The following is a 17,235-nucleotide window of genomic DNA, read 5'->3' as shown; positions in this document are numbered from 1 at the left end:
ACGAAACCACACTAGTCAAGAAACTCAAGCTAACCTGCTGTTATCTAAAAAGTCTGCTTACATACTCCTCCTTTTTCCATTTCCATACCTCTGTGAGGCCACACAGTCTTCCTCTACTTCAGCCAAGGCAACACATTGTAACAAATTCAGCCTAAATGCAAGAGCAGATAAGGACAGTCCAGCTGTCTTCCATTAACCCTGACGCCAGGGAGATTTGCAAAACACCAAAACACTGTCGTTCTTCTTACTCATTGTCTTTGGGGCTTTGGAAAATATAGATACTTTCATAAAAATATGGAATTTATGTAATGGAATTTTTATTGTGCTTTTAAAGTGAATACGTATTTTTGAAACTTCTCAATTTTAATTTCTAGTATTGTAAGTATTAGTACATCTAGCCCATCAGAAACAAAAGCTGCATAAGATCCTCAGGTTTTTTCTTTCTTTCTTTCTTTTTTTTTTTTTTTTTTGAGACAGGGTCTTACTCTGTCACCCAGGCTGGAGTGCAGCGGCGTAATCTTGGCTCGGTGCAGCCTCAACCTCCAGGCTCAAGCGATTCTCCAGCCTTAGCAACCTGAGTAGCTGGGACGACAGGCATGAGCCATGATCACTCTGCTAATTTTCGTATTTATAGTAGAGATGGGCTTTTGCCATGTTAGCCAGGCTGGTCTCAAACTCCAGACCTCAAGTGATCCACCCGCCTTGGCCTCCCAAAGTGCTGGGAGAACAGGTGTGAGCCACCTCGCTCAGCCAGATCCTCAGTTTTTGAGAACATAAAGGGGCCCTGAGACTGAAAGTTTGAAGAGAACCATTGCTTTATATAAACTAAGTACAACTCAATGACACACCTCCCGTGAATCAGGTTTTTCGGGCCTGGTTTTCTTCAAACACCCTACAGTCCTCCGCTCTACCAGCTGAGCTATCGAAGGATATTATTATCGGGCCTGGTTTTCTCATGTTTGTTTCTTATTTTTTTCTGAGTTAGGCTGTGTGCCCAGGAACCCAGAAAACCAATCTGTCCTTGTGGCCTGTAAAGCTCCTAACATTCTGTTCCAAGTCTCCATGGCCAAAGCTCAACCAAGGGGTTTAAGAACACCATATAGGCCAGGCACAGTGGTTCACACCTGTAATCCCAGTACTTTGGGAGGCCGAGACAGCAGATCACTTGACCCCAGAAGTTCAAGACCAGCCTGGCCCACATGGCAAAACTCGTCTCTATTAAAAATATAAAAATTAGCTGGGTGTGTGGGTGCACACCTGTAATCCCAGCTACTCGGGGCTGAGGCACGAGAATTGCCTGAATCTGGGAGGTGGAGGTAGCAATGAGCTGAAATTGCACCTCTGCATTCCAGCCTGGGTGACAAGAGTGAGACTGTCTCAAAAAACAAAACAAAACAAAAACGTATAGAAAGTAAACAATGCCCAATAAAGTATAGGATGTTGATTTCTTAGAATTTCACTATGAATGTGATATTATTCGCCAGTTAACTCATGTCTTTTGAGATAAATGTTAAATAAATGAAAGTTGATGTGTCATGCAGAGCTTTATTTCTTGGCAAGAAAGCTGATGGGGTAAAGATGGCCACAGTTGCTTTGAATTTAGCCTGGCCCTGTGAATGCTTAAGCCATAGATTATGGCAGAGTGGTGCTGTGCCCATTGTCAGCTCAGCCTCTTAGAAGACTGATGAGAGCTTTTCCTTCTGCTCTCTGGGGACTATCACTCCTACAACTCTGCCTCTCAGCCCCTGCTGCTGTGCTGTGAAAATCCCAGACCATACAAGCAACCACGTGTAGGTGCCATACCCACTGGCAGCTATAGGACTGAGCTGTCATGGAGGCTTCCACCTGGTGAACCTCCCAATGACTGTGGTCCAAGTGACATCACAAGACTAGGGCCCAAGTGACCTTGGTCCACGCACAGAACTCTGGGGAATAATAAAATGGTTGCCTTAAACTATTAAGCGTTGTCTGGTTTGTCATGCAGCAATATATGTTATATATATATAGAATTTGGGAAGACACTGCTTGAATTGATCACTTTCTCTATTAAGATCTCTTAGGTACATTAATCAACAAGTGCTACAGATCCTGAAGTAAGCATTTTGCATAAGTGATTGGACCCAACCAGTTTGATGGAAAATTTGGTCTCCTACCTTATTTTTGATCCAGAGCACAAGGGATTATTAACTTTCTTTTCCATTACACTCCTTCACTCAGCAAGCACTGTGTTGAGCGAAGGAGATTATCAGGTTATACAAAGAAGGTTTCCTGAGGTTTGAAATTTAGATTGCTGACTTTCCTACTTGAGTTCCCTTCTTGCCCAAGACCATAATTCCAGGAATTCCCCATCATCATCCCAGGAGTCTAAACAGTCTTTTAAACAGCTGCTAAATGTCGACGGTCTCATGATTCCTTAGAGGAATTCTTCTGTGGGTGGAGGAAGCCACCCTTATGGCTCTTAATCAAATGTTGAAAGTGTGCCCACAACAATGACTGGAACAGAGTGGAATCTTCAGAATTGCGATGCAGATAAAGGGTCTCCTCTTCCATAAATAGTGACTTGCTACAGAAAAACACTATTGCCTTCTTCTTTTCTGTTTAGTAAAAAGATGATTGTTGATACAAGATAAAAGCCAAATAAGCTTTAATAGCCAAAAAGTTGCTCCGGTCTCCTGATTTCCCTTTCCCACGTTTCCCCTGGCACTGACTTCCTGAGGAAGTCACACAGGCTGGATGGCAGGGCTCACCCGTCACATGACGGAGGGACACGCAGCCAGGTGGAGGTGATTGCTCCATCAGCACACTACGCAATCTCCCCCTACTTCACTGTGCTTAGCATGAGATGGGGGACACTGAGCACTCACAGCCACTCAGTGCCACACCAGGTCACCACTGCAGGCTGGGCAAGGATCCACAACTTTCGTGAGCCCCCTTGAAGCTGAGGCCTGGAATGGTTGCTGTGTGCCAGGGTTCTCCCCGGGTCTTCTTCCAGGTCAGTCCGAGCTGAAACCAAGAGGTTAGCAAAACATTCTGGGTGGGGGAAGGTACCAGAGAGACCTCTGTGCACAGCCAGCATTCACATACTCATTAATGGAAAAGGAGAGTTCATCTCTGATGCCACGAGGATCTGGCCATCAAGAACAGAGGGAAATGCAATGTGCCCCTCTAGCCCTATCAGAAACAAATACAGAGGAGCCTCTCCATGCGTGCCTCCTGACTTGATTGCTTTTTTTCTTCTACACTTGACTGCTTTTGTTTCATTTTTATTAGATTTTTGAAATTCTATGTTCTGAGCAGTTCTGTCAAATTTGGTGGCTTCACACAGAGTGGGAGGTTAGCTAAGTGGTCTTGCTTCCAAATGATACTCAAACCTTGCAGGTCTGGGGACTTTCACCTGCCACCTAACATCAAAGGACTTAGTGCAGGCCTCCGAGAGACAGATCTTTTTAAAAAATTAAATTAATGCTTTATGTATCTAGAAAAATATATGAATGTTTATTGTCTACATGAAAAGTATTATATTACACAAACCTTTCCAATCTACCCAAAATGGGTGAGACAAATGAGTCATTCTCCCTGGCCAGGACTTTATCAAATGCCCCAGTATTCCCAGTGTTGGTGACCTATTAATAGAAAACAAATATTAAGTCTCAGACCTACTTACTCAACTAAACTGAATTGTAAGAATAAAAACTGGACCTTGGACTCTGGCAAGCCACTAGGGTAGGGCCACCCCAATGTAGTGAGCATATTTAGGTTTACTCATATTTAAAAGTTTAGTCACATTTTAGAGCAAACTTAACTCTCAAATATAAAGTTATTTTGAAGTTATTCTGCTCGTGCCCTGGATTTTCCCATGTTCCTGAAACTCCAATGCCTTATTTTCAACCAAAATCTTCTATACTCTCCATTACTGCAGAAAGGATAGGGAAGGAAACTTTCCTTGCAGTCAGCTGCCCTGTGAACAAGTATAAAGGAAACCCAACATATTTGTAATGACTCCTTATGAAATCTCTGGCAGAGACAGAGCTGAACTGATTCCAACAACATTCCATTCCTCCTAATGCCATATGAGTGGTTGTTAAGAATAATACCATGTGGATTGTTTAAGAAGAAATATTCCTATGATACTTGTTACAGCACAGTGAGAAAGAATTTATTCATGACCATTGCAATGGGTATAGGGACCACTGCAATGTGGTATTGCCATAGGGGAGAGAGAGCAGGCTCAATGTTGAATACAGCATGGGCAAGTGGGAATCTATAGCCAAGGAGCAGGGTGGGAGTCAGTGGACAGAAAATCACTAAGAGGAAATGTCAGGGTGAGGTGGGGTTGTAGCTGAACCAGCCTACCAAAATTCTTGCTGAAGACAAGCCAGGTGATCAGATGTCACCTGGGGGATGGTGGAGGATAATCAGACACCAAGCATGGGGTGTTCTTACTAAACTGACTTACCAGGGTTCTTGCAAAAACTGAATTTACCAGGTACCAGGTACCAGGTACCAGGTACCCAGATGGGTAGCAGAAGATTCAGAAGCTTGAGTAAAGTTTGGCCAAGCAAAGAATCATTGTCAGAACTCAGAACACAGAGGACAACTGTGGGTGAAGAATTATCCAAAAATGAAGGAAAACACTGACCCAAAGAAGGAACTCACCTAATGTGATAGCTTGTAAATATGGTACACAGAATATCTTGGAAATCCAGAGGGTGTCCAAAGTAAATATCCTCTGCTCTGAAATTAACTGCAGAATGCTGGATGTAGCTATAAGAAAGATAATTTTCTAGTGTTGACTGAGGATTGTTTAAGGGAGAGAGAAGGTCCAAGATTATAAATTCCCCAAGGGCAGGTCATATGAGGACTTAGCTATTTTTGCATCTACAGTGTCTGACATAAGCTCAGTATATGTTCACTGTTTGACCTATTCTGTAGTAGAAGTCTCGGTTATTAAAAATGTTCATTTCACCAGATTTTTCATGGCTCAAAGGCCACTTAATTTCTTTAAGTTACTTAACTCTTTGTAATTCCTGCCAAGCATATGTCTAGTCATAGATGTGTTTTCCCCATTGTCTTGATATCTGGAAAGATCTGGGAAAGTGGACATAAGTTACCGAAAAGGACTCTCTCTCATTGTGAACTAATACATTGGAAGTCTGGCGATGTGCTAGCATGAATTGGTGTGCTAGAGTCAGATCAACTCCAAAGAAACCAATGGAAGGGAGTATCCCAACCAGTTATTCTAAGGACCAGACCTTGGTCTGTGCTAAATGCCCTAAGAAACTGCCACAGACTGAGGTCCTGCCTAACCTACAGGCCAGTCCCAATGCTGGCATCCATGCCATCCATGAAAGGCCCTCCCCTCCGCAGCAGTTCTAAGCATGGTATCAATCAATCAATGAATAAATCAGCCACAACTAAATAAATTAAAATAAGCTTTAAAACCATTTGCTACTTTGAATGGTAGAAGATATTGAGAAATGGAAGAAAATGCAGTAAACTGGGTGAAAACATAGGCTTTGGAGACTAGAAGAGCTAGAATTGAACGGTTATTCAATTATTATTCTAAGATTGGTGGCTACTTTGTGGACTTAAGCAAATTACTTAACCTTTTAAAATCTCAGTGTTCTCTGTAAAATTAGAAAAATAGTATCCATTTCATTGGGCTGTGAGGATTAAATGAGATTACCTACATAAAGGTCTTTTCCATTGATGGCAATATGGTAGACTACAGATTCTAAAAATCCTCCCACTACAGAACACCTAAGAATATTAGAGTCAATTTTTTTTTAAAGAAACAAAACCCTTAAACATGTATGGCTGTAGTAGCAAGATAAAAGAATTCCCCTGAAATCAGGAATGAAGTCATAAGATAAATCCAGGGAAATAAGAGATTGCTGAATACTCAGCCAGCCTGGGGTATCTTCCAGTTCTAGGGAGCTGGGGACATCTAAAGCTCTAGGCTCTGGGGCTGGGGCTTTAATATTAATGGAAACATGGGTGGGCAGGAGATTAGGGAAAAGAAGAACCAGAGAGCACCAGAAAGACAAGACACATCAAGGCTGTGCCCTCAGAGAAATGTCAAGGAGAGCATATGCACCCTACCCAAACTGTTGACAGGAAAGTGACCTGTCTTGGTCTTGGCTCTTAATGAAAGTCTCCTATGGGTAGGGTTTTCAGTTTTTCCAAATAAAATATGAAGTACAGGAGTTTATAGAGCAGTGAAACTCTTCCATCTGATACTACAATGGTGAACACATGCCATTACACCTATGTCTAACACCAGTGAATGTACAACACCAAGTGTGAACCCTAATGTCAACTAGGGACTCTGGGTGACAATGATGTGTCAGTGTTGGTTCATCAGCTGTAACAAATGCACCACCCTGTGGGGGATGTGGATGATAGGGGAGGGTGTGTGTGTGTGTGTGTGTGTGTGTGTGTGTGTATGTGTTTGTTAGGAGAAGGTAGGGCATATATGAGAACTCTGCTTTCCACTCAATTTTGCTATGAATTCCCATGGAATACTATGAAGCCATAAAAAAGAATTAGATCATGTCCTTTGCATGAACATGGATGGAGCTGGAGGCCATTATCCTTAGCAAACTAACTTAGGAACAGATAACCAAATACCACATGTTCTCACTTATAAGTGAGAACTAAATGATGAGAACATACAGACACCTAGAGGGGAACAACACACACTGGGGCCTATCGGAGGGTGGAGGGTGGGAGGAGGAAGAGGACTCAAAAAATTAACTAATGGGTACCAGGCTTTAATACCTGGGTGGTGAAATAATCTGTACAACAAACCCCCATGACACAAGTGTGTGTATTTAACAAAGCTGCACTTGTACCCCGAAATTAAAATATCAAAATCTAAATTTAAAAAATTTTCTGTGATTTCAAAAATGCTCTACAAAACAATCTATATGTTAATATATATTTAAAAATACAGGGTCCCCAGTTTATTAGAATTTTATGTAAATAACATACACTTTTTTTATCGTTTAATTGAAATTCAAATTTAACTGAACACTCTGTCTTTTTTATGGCAACCCTACTCCTGAGAATCTGTGGCTATTAGCCAGCCCTAACATGGATTTGGGTCTTGATTTCACACTAGTTGTCTAAAAAATGTAAGCTAAAATGTTTATATTAAATAGATCCAAATTTGTACTGTCCTGAGGCATCTGGTAAAAGCAAACAAAAATTATTTCTGTAAAAGATGCATCTTTGCCCCAGACTTTAAAGCATTCCCACGAGCAGATTTTCAGAGGCCAGGTGTGTTGGCACATGCCTGTAAGTTCCAGCTACTTGGGAGGCTAGGTAAGAGGATCACTTGAGCCCAGGAGTTTAAGTTCAGCTTGGGCAACACAGTGAGACCCCGTCACTAACAAAAACTATTGAAAATAAATTTGATAATTAAAAATAAAGGTTTTGAATAAATATAAGCTTATAACAACAACAACAACAAAAAAAAACCACATACGTGGAAACAAAAGAGAACAGAAATAAACAAATACTGGCCCAGGCTCACGAGGACTTTAGATAGTAGAATTATTAGATGTAGATTATAAAATGTTTTCATGTTTTAAAAAAATTGGGGAAATTGAAGCCATGAGCAAGGAGATTTTTAGAAATGACCAGAAACATAAAAAACACAAATCTTTAAAATAGAGAAATATAATTATTGAAATGAAAAACTCAAAGCAACAGTTAAATAACAGATTACACACAGTTGAGTAAAGAAAGTGACAGAAAGATGTGAGGAAAAGCTTGAAGCATAAGAACAAACATTCAATTGGAATTCTATACAAAGATAGTAAGGTGAATAAAAGAGAGGCAATTAGAATTTTCCAAAACTGACAGTAGTTATCAATTTTCAGAATTAGGAAGCATAAAGAATATAATGCAAGATCTCTCCTAGACACATCACTAAAAAACTGAAGAATGCCAAAGTCCAAAAAAGATTTCAAAGCAACCAAAGAGAAAAGATAGGACCTTGTATTTAATTAGACACCAGCTGATGTCACAACTGCAACCAAGGGAGTCAGGAGAATATTATCTATAAAGTACTAAGAGAAACTAACAACCAACCCAGAATTATGTACCCAGCAAAACTCTTTCAAGAATGATGGCAAAATATAGACATCTGCACATGAACTGATACATTCAGATAAGTTGGGAGCAGTAAACCAACAAGATACCCTCTCTAAAAGACTTTTGGAAGAATGTACTATGGAAGAAAATAAATTAGCTCAAATGCAAAAAGGAATGATGAGCAAAGAAAATGGTAAGTATGTGTGTGTATCTGAACAAGCCTAAGTAGAAGATAATAATAATAGGGTAACTTGTGGATTTAAAGAAGATTAAGTGTATTAGCCCATAAATTTTAACAGTCCTGACTCCATGTTAGAGAAGAGTCTGCTTGTGGCTATATGTTTGGAAATTAAAAATTATAAAAACATCTAAATAATTTATGAATCAAAGAAAAATATAATAGAAATTAAAAACTACTAAAACAGAATTGTAACAAAAACAATTTCATCACAGTTTTTCTGGTGTTACACGGCTAATGATTTTAAGGAGATGCTGGAGCGGAGGAAGAGTAAAGAGCATAAAGGGATGGAAGAGGAACAAGCAGGCAGGAAGGGCACTCCTGAAAGGTTTAATCTACACCACGTGTTCTTCTAAGCTCCGTGCATATACTAATTTCCTCGGTCTTCATAACTATGCTATGATACTGGTGTTACCCAATTTCGAGTATATGAAACTAAGGCACAGAGAAGTTAAGTTACCTGACCAAGGTCACACAGCCAGAAAAGAGGCTTACTTGCTTATACTAGAAAAGAAGAACTGAATATTAATGAACTAAGAACTAACACATAAAGGTAAAAAACAGCAACTCAAAAAACCCAAGAATATAGAAGAAAGGAAATAGTAAAGAGCTAAAATCAGTGAAATTAGAGATCAAGTATACAACACAGAAATTAGGAAGTAAAAAGTTTATTCTTTGGAAATATTAATAAAACAACTAAATCTCTGGCAAGTTTAAAAAAAAAAGAAAAGGCGGCCAGGCATGGTGGCTCAAGCCTGTAATCCCAGCACTTTGGGAGGCCAAGGCGGGCGGATCATGAGGTCAGGAGTTCGAGACTAGCCTGACCAACATGGTGAAACCCCATCTCTACTAAAAATACAAAAATTAGCTGGGTGTGGTGGCGCACGCCTGTAATCCCAGCTACCTGGGAGGCTGAGGCAGGAGAATTGCATGAACCTGGGAGGCGGAGGTTGCAGTGAGCTGAGATTGTGCCACTGCACTCCAGCCTGGATGACTGAGCTAGACTCTGTCTCAAAAAAAAAAAAAAAGAAAAAAGAAAAGACTAAACAAAAAATATCAGGAAGAAAAAGGTAATATGACAGGGATATAAGAGAGAAAAGACTGAACTATACTATAATCAACTTTCTTACATATATACTATATATTTAAAAACACAAAATGTACACATTTCTAGAATAATAGAAAATTGACTTATAAAGAAACAGAGTACCCTCAACAACTAAAGATAGTGAGTCAGTCATTTAAAATCTTCCTATAAAATAAACAGCAGTTGGCCAGGCGTGGTGGCTCACGCCTGTAATCCCAACACTTTGGGAGGCCAAGACGGGTGGATCACAAGGTCAGGAGATTGAGACCATCCTGGCTAACACGGTGAAACCCCGTCTCCACTAAAAATACAAAAAATTAGCTGGGCGTGGTGGTGGGCATCTGTAGTCCCAGCTTTTCGGGAGGTTGAGGCAGAAGAATGGCATGAACCCGGGAGGCGGAGCTTGCAGTGAGCTGAGATCGCGCCACTGCACTCCAGCTGGGTGACAGAGTGACACTGTCTCAAAAAGAAAAATAAAAAATAAACAAATAAATAAACAGCAGTTTTGTATCCAATTTCTACACACAGTTTTGTAAACAGTATCTACCAAACACCAACGGCCAAATAATTCCATCTTACCCAAAGTGAACCACCAACACTCCCCATCTCTAAGGCTAGTAAATAATTAATACTGAAACCAGATCTGACACGAGAGGATCTCTACTTTGCTTCACACCTCCCTCCCCAGTGCACCCCCAAAGCAAATAATAATTCATCTGCTCTTCATGCGAAGAACACATAACTCTAAAATCAGCAGAAAACAGAGGAGGGTAGCTATGTGGCTTTTAAATAGGAAAGGATTTCTTTTTTTTTTTTTTTGAGACAGTCTCGCTCTGTCGCCCAGGCTGGAGTGCAGTGGCCCGATCTCGGCTCACTGCAAGCTCCGCCTCCCAGGTTCACACCATTCTCCTGCCTCAGCCTCCCGAGTAGCTAGGACTACAGGCGCCCGCCACCACACCCGGCTAATTTTTTGTATTTTTAGTAGAGACGGGGTTTCACCGTGTTAGCCAGGATGGTCTCCATCTCCTGACCTTGTGATCTGCCCACCTCGGCCTCCCAAAGTGCTGGGATTACAAGCGTGAGCTACCGCGCCCAAAAGGAAAGGATTTCTTAACTCACAAGAAGCATTAATCATAAAAGGATAAAGACGGAATACATTAAGAACTTCTGTTCATCATGATACCATAAAACGACATGAAAAATCATACTTTGAGGGGAACATATTTGCAACCAATGTAACCAACAAAGTAGTAGCCAAGATATATGAACTAGCAACCCAGTAAAAAGAAAAGGTGTTTGGAAGGCCGAGGCAGGTGGATCACGAGGTCCAGAGTTCGAGACCAGCCAGACCAACATGGTAAAACCCCATCTCTATTAAAAATACAAAAATTAGCCAGGCGTGGTGCTGTATGCCTGTAATTCCAGCTACTCAGGAGGCTGATGCAGGATAATTGCTTGAACCTGGGTGGCAGAGGTTGTAGTGAGATCGCGCCATTGCACTCCAGCCCAGGCAATAGAGTGAGACTCCGTCTCAAAAAAAAAAAAAAAAAGAAAGAAAGAAAGAAAGAAAAGGTAAAAGATGTGATTAGGTATTTCATAGAAAAAAATGTGAATGGCTAACAGCTCTATGAAAAGATGCTCAAATTCTTTGGAAGTCACAAAAAGGAAAATTTAAACCATAATAAAATCCATTTTATATTCACCAAATTGGCAGAAATTTGAAAACCAGGAATACCAGATTTTAGTAAGGATTTAGAGCTAAGGGAAGTTGTATATTCCACTGTTTTACATATAAATTGGAACAACCAGTTTGGAAAAGAGTTTGGATTATTTTTTAAAGCTGAACATATAATTACACTATGACCCAGCAAATCCTAAATATATGTCCTAAGGAAATTTGCATATGGTTACTGGGAGACACACAGAATGTTCATTGAAAAGTATTTTTGTAATAGTTACAACTGGAAATTAATGTTCATCCATAGAAGAATGTACATACACATATATTATTATTATATATATTTTTGGTATATAAATACCTCAGAGCAGTGAAAATGAATAAAATCTAACTTAAGTATCAGCATGCTTAACTTAAAAAAGCATTTAGAAGGAGAATGCATACAAATTTGATTCATTTTAATAAAAATTTTAGGAAATAAACAAAAATAGGAAAATATTCCTTAAGGACATAAACGTGGTAAAATAATAAAGAAGGAAAGAGAATTAAACATAATATTTGCAACAGTGGCTACCTCTAGAAAGAAGACAGGACTATGCAGCCATGGATTTAATAAGCAGGGAACTTTAGATTTTTATAATATTCTGTTTCTTAAGATGTATGGGGGATCTGGATATTCACATTATTATACCTCATCTGTGTTTATATATATTTATATATATGAATTTGAATGTTTTTAAAATTAAAAAACAATTTTTACAGAAATGGGGGTTCTTGCTATGTTACCCAGGGCTGGAATCTAACTTCTGAGCTCAAGCGACCCTCCCATCTTAGCCTGCCAAGTAACTGGGGCCACAGGCACGTGCCACTGCACCCGGCAGGCAAATGTAGCTGAATTTCAATTTTTATTTATTTTTCTAGAGAGGGAGTCTTACTATATATATAACATATATATAATATATAACATTTTTATGTTATCAAGTATTAACAAAATGTTTAAGAAAAACTTCCTGCGTGACATCTGGTAAGCACTGGATGCATCATAGCGGGATCAGCAGTGTCGTGCCAGCTGCTCTGTAGAACCATGCTGTGTGGCCACCAGCAGGGCCCTGGTGGCATGGGACTCAGAGGGAGAGGGTTTCCAACACTCCAGATAGCACTCTCCTCTCTTCTTGTATGTGGCTGGTCTTGTCACTAGACAACCCAAGAGAATGAGGGGTGTTTCTTCTTCTTTAGTCAGCAGCCTGGTTCATCATTCCTTCATTCCATCTATCCATCCATCCATCCATCCATCCATCCAATAAATAGTTAAGCAACTACCATGGTCTGGGAATCTCTATACTTCATCTTTCATTCAAAGTCCTCTAGTTTGAAGAATCTTAGGGCGCATACAACCATGGGTCAGGAAACTGTGGATGTGGATTGGGCCAGTTCACAGTGTGAGTGGTCACCTCCCTTAGCCATCCTTCTACCAATGTCTGTGTGGAAATGGATTGCTCTGAATGAAACCCAACTCTGACACACTGACCTCCGCAGCACACGACTCAGAGCCTCTTCAGCACAGTGGCAATTCTGGTCCCCTCAAATGTGTATCGAAGCTGACAACTTATTCACCACCATCATGGACTATTGCAGTACAGGTGACCAGGATTTTGCTGTGAACTGACTATGATATTAGCGTCCACATGCATTTGTTTCCTGCTGCTGCTGAACAAATCCCCACCCATGCTGTGGCCTGAAACATTGCAGATCACCGTCTCACACTGCTGCAGGGTGGAAGTTCAACAGGGGTCTCGCGGGTTAAAACCAAGGTGCTGGCAGAACTGCTTCTCTTCTGGAGGCTTCTCAGGGAGTATCAATTTCCCAGCTTTGAGAGGCGCCCACATTCCTTGGCTCATGGCCTCCACCTTCAAAGCCAGCAATGTCAGATCGGGTTCTCACACTGCATCCCTCTGGCCTCCTGTCCAGCCTCCTTCTTCCACTTTTAAGGACCCTTGTTATTACATTGGGCTTTCCAGATAATCTAAGATCATCTCCTTATTTTAGGATCAGCTGATTAGCAACCTTAAGTCCATCTGCAACCTAATTCTTCTTTACCATTGAAAGTAACACATTCACAAATGCCAGGGAATAGGACATGGACATCTTCCAGGGACTATTATTCTGCTTGCCATGCTATGAAACAACCCTCATTATTCCCTACTTTTCTATTGAAATTAGAAGATAAAAAGTAAAGTATCCAAATCAGTTATATCTCCACTTCAGAGAAATGAATTTACTGAGCTATGCCTTAATGTCTACAGCTTTCATAGAAGATTCATGTGTATTTGCATATACACCATGGAATACTATGCAGCCATAAAAAAGGATGAGTTCATGTCCTTTGCAGGGACATGGATGAAGTTGGAAACCATGATTCTGAGCAACCTATCACAAAGACAGAAAACCAAACACCGCATGTTCTCACTGATAGGTGGGAACTGAACAATGAGACACAGGGTGGGGAACATAACACACAGGGGCCTGTCATGGGGTGGGGGGTGGGGGGTGGGGGGTGGGGGTTGGGGGTTGGGGGGTTGGGGGGTTGGGGGGTGGGTGGAGGGACAGCATTGAGAGAAATACCTAATGTAAACGTCAGGTTGATGGATGCAGTGGGCCAGCATGGCACATGTATACCTATGTAACGAGCTTGCACGTTGTGCACATGTACCCTAGAACTTAAAGTATAATAATAATAATAAAAAGAAGATTCAAGTGTATTTGAACAACCTCTATATAGTTTTTTTAGAAAACGGTAACTAAAGTTTTTGTCCAGCGCATGATTCAATGTTTCTTTTTCTACAAGAGCCTGCCTTGTACATTTTGCTTGAGTCTAATTCCAGGAAAACTTACGTTTCTGCAGAAGTAGTCATCAGTGAAAACAACATGGCCCACAATGGTGACCCCAAATCCTCCCGCATGCTGCCAGAAAACATAAGAGGTAAATTCATTCTACTTCCTGTAGATGGTTTCTTCTTGTTTTAGCTCCAAAAAAAATCCTATTTTAGTTCTCAAAAATTGTGGTGGAAAACATATAACTTAAAATTCACCATCTCGACCATTTTCAAGTGTGCAGCTCAGTAGTGTTAGGTGCATTTTCACACTATTTTGTAAGAGATTAAAAGGTTTTTGTCTTACAAAACTGAAACTCTGTACTCATTAAATGACATTACTTTAAAATTTTAAAGTTACCTCTAGTATGCTAAAAAGTACTCATTTCTATCTTAAAAAGAAAATGGCTTTAAATTATTTTGAAAGTTTTACAAGTGCTTTATCAGTTTCAGAATACTGCAATTAAGAAACATTAAGATTTTTCGCCGGACGCAGTGGCTCACACCTATAATCCCAGCACTTTGGGAGGCTAAGGCTGGGTGGATCACCTGAGGCCAGGAGTTCGAGACCAGCCTGGCCAACATGGTGAAACCCCGTCTCTACACAAAAATTAGCCAGGCATGGTGGCAGGTGCCTGTAGTCCCAGCTACTTGGGAGGCTGAGACAGGAGAATTGCTTGAATCTGGGAGGTGGAGGCTGCAGTGAGATGAGATTGCACTCCAGCCTTGAAGAGACAGAGCAAGACTCCATCTCAAAAAAAAAAAAAAATAAGAAAGAAAAGAGAAAAGAAACATTAAGATTTTCCAACAACCGGCCGGGTGCAGTGGCTCACGCCTGTAATCCCAGCACTTTGGGAGGCTGAGACGGGCAGATCACGAGGTCAGGAGATCGAGACCATCCTGCCTAATACAGTAAAACCCCATCTCTAATAAAAATATAAAAAAATAGCCGGGCGTGGTGGCGGGTGCCTGTAGTCCCAGCTACTCGGGAGGCTGAGGCAGGAGAATGGTGTGAACCCGGGAGGCGGAGCTTGCAGTGAGCCAAGATCGTGCCACTGCACTCCAGCCTGGGCAACAGAGTGAGACTCCATCTCAAAAAAAAAAAAAGATTTTCCAACCTTCACAGAGTATGACTTCAATTAACATCTGGTGAATAATGCCCAATGCGCAGCGTATACATTCACAGATTAAGAGATCATTTGGTCAAATTTTGACATTCAAAACAATTAGAGACAAGTCAGTCCTTGGGCATTTATGTGTGATTACAACGCAGCCCAACCTAGCTTTTCTGCCTGATATTGGTTTTTAATTTTTATATTTTTTGTTAAGAGACAAGGTCTCGTTCTGTCACCCAGGCTGGAGTAGAGTGGTACAATCATAACTCACTGCAGCCTCAAACTCCTGGGCTCAAGTGATCCTCCTGACTCAGCTTCCAAAGTAGCTGGGACTACAGGTGCAACTCACTGTCTGCCCTATGCCTGATATTCTCTTAATCATCTTTATGCAAGCTATGCTGTGAGCAAACGGGCATCTTCAGGATTCTGCAAACTTTCTTTCCTTATGCTGTGGTCCGCACTTGGAATACTCCCCAATCTCTGTCAACTCCCAGAAATGCTCCAGCCCTTCTTAGAGGCCAGCTCCTCTCTCCTGCCTCTCCTAATACCTTCCTTCCTGTGGAAACTCAATATACCTTTCTTATATATTGTGTTCTACTTTATAATGCAGGTGTGCACACACAGACATGCACATGTTTATGAGCCACTCAAATTATTTATTTATTTATTTATTTATTGAGATGGAGTCCCAATCTGTCACACAGGCTAGAGTGCAGTGTCTCGATCTGGGCCCAGTGCAACCACCGCCTCCTGGGTTCAAGCAATTATCTGCCTCAGCCTCCTGAGTAGCTGGGATTATAGGCACCCACCACCACGCCCAGCTAATTTTTGTATTTTTAGTAGAGAACAGGTTTCACCATCTCGGCCAGGCTGGTCTTGAACTCCTGACCTTGTGATCCACCCTCCTCAGCCTTCTAAAGTGCTGGAATTATAGGCATGAGCCACCTCACCCGGCCCAAATTATTTATTTTTATGCCCACTTTTGGCATAAAGTGCCTTGTAAATAACATGCACTAAAAGGTATTCATTGAATTTAACTGAAATCTCCTAATTAACTGTATAACTTCTGCTTTAATAGAAATGAAAATCATACTACTGCTTATTACAATGTAAGTGAAATTTTATAGATGGATTATCTGAATAGTTTAGCCTGATGGACCGTTAAAGGCCAAATACAATTCATTTAAGGTTCAACAGCTCCCTCTCACGGCCTCTGAGGGAAACTGGGTTTGTGGGCAAAGAATGGTTTCCAACTCAAATGGATTGTGAATCTGTTTTTAAAATACTAATATACTCTACTTAAGCATTAATGAAAAATTTGATTAAGGTTAAAAAACAAACAAGTTTTCATGAAGTCACATGTACATAGCACTATATTTTTGCCCTTTTCATAACTTAGAACAATGTCAACTGCATATTAGTTAAAAGTTCAAGCACTCTAACTATAAAATGAAATGCTTAAGTTTGAAATGGAACAGTTTAAAAGTAGGAACTAAGTAAAATACCAAAACATTAAAACACACAGATCTAAACAAAATCCAAATTCCTCAAGCCATCATCCCAAATGTTGGTGTGTTTCATGCCAACAGGGAGAAGCTGTATGCAGCTGGTTAAGTCTGGCTGTTGGTGAGGCTTGGTGCTCTGAGGTGGACTTCCTAAGATAGAAGCTGGAGTCTGCACCTCACACAATGAGTGCAATAAAGATAGAGCTTAAAGGTAAGCTTCAATAAACGTAGATGTCTGAATTCTGACGTGGGGGCAAAGAGGTGTGGCTGGCCTGAAAACCACAGAAAGACTGCAGGGAGAGGGAGATGAGACTCCTAACCCTACTAGTCTTCACTGGCACGTTGAAATCTATACCTGTGAACGCTAATGTGACCTCATTGATAACAGAAGCTTTTCCTAAACACCAAATGATTCCCTACCCTTGGACTCCCATTGCTCTATAGAAGCCCTAAGCTGCCTAGGATTCCAACGAGTATTTCAAAATGTCATAATTTTTTAGCAGTCCTATTTTATTTTTTAAATAAAATCTGACCTCAGAGAAGCATTATCATTAATGATATTTATTCTAATTGTAAAGTACGCACAAGAGGAAGAAAGAGAATACACTAGTAACATTCTGCTCAAGAAAAGTTTTCTAGCTA

At 40.7% G+C, this 17,235-nt stretch overlaps 1 protein-coding gene and 1 long non-coding RNA gene across 10 annotated transcripts in view; one reads left to right on the top strand and one right to left on the bottom strand.

The window, feature by feature from the left end:
• The window catches only part of SPATA13 (spermatogenesis associated 13), a 330,065-nt gene that overhangs the window by 271,295 nt on the left and 41,535 nt on the right, over positions 1–17,235 (bottom strand). The window lies entirely within an intron of this gene.
• Positions 8,092–16,806, top strand: LOC129049634 (uncharacterized). The gene is made up of 3 exons (XR_008512862.2): positions 8,092–8,293; positions 14,006–14,083; positions 16,678–16,806. It is a non-coding gene; the product is annotated as an uncharacterized LOC129049634 (long non-coding RNA).

Source organism: Pongo abelii, chromosome 14 (genome assembly GCF_028885655.2).
Source record: "Pongo abelii isolate AG06213 chromosome 14, NHGRI_mPonAbe1-v2.0_pri, whole genome shotgun sequence".
NCBI classification, from domain to species: Eukaryota; Metazoa; Chordata; class Mammalia; order Primates; family Hominidae; genus Pongo; species Pongo abelii.
Note: the sequence above shows the minus strand (reverse complement) of the source record. Positions and strands in the feature narration are given on the sequence as shown.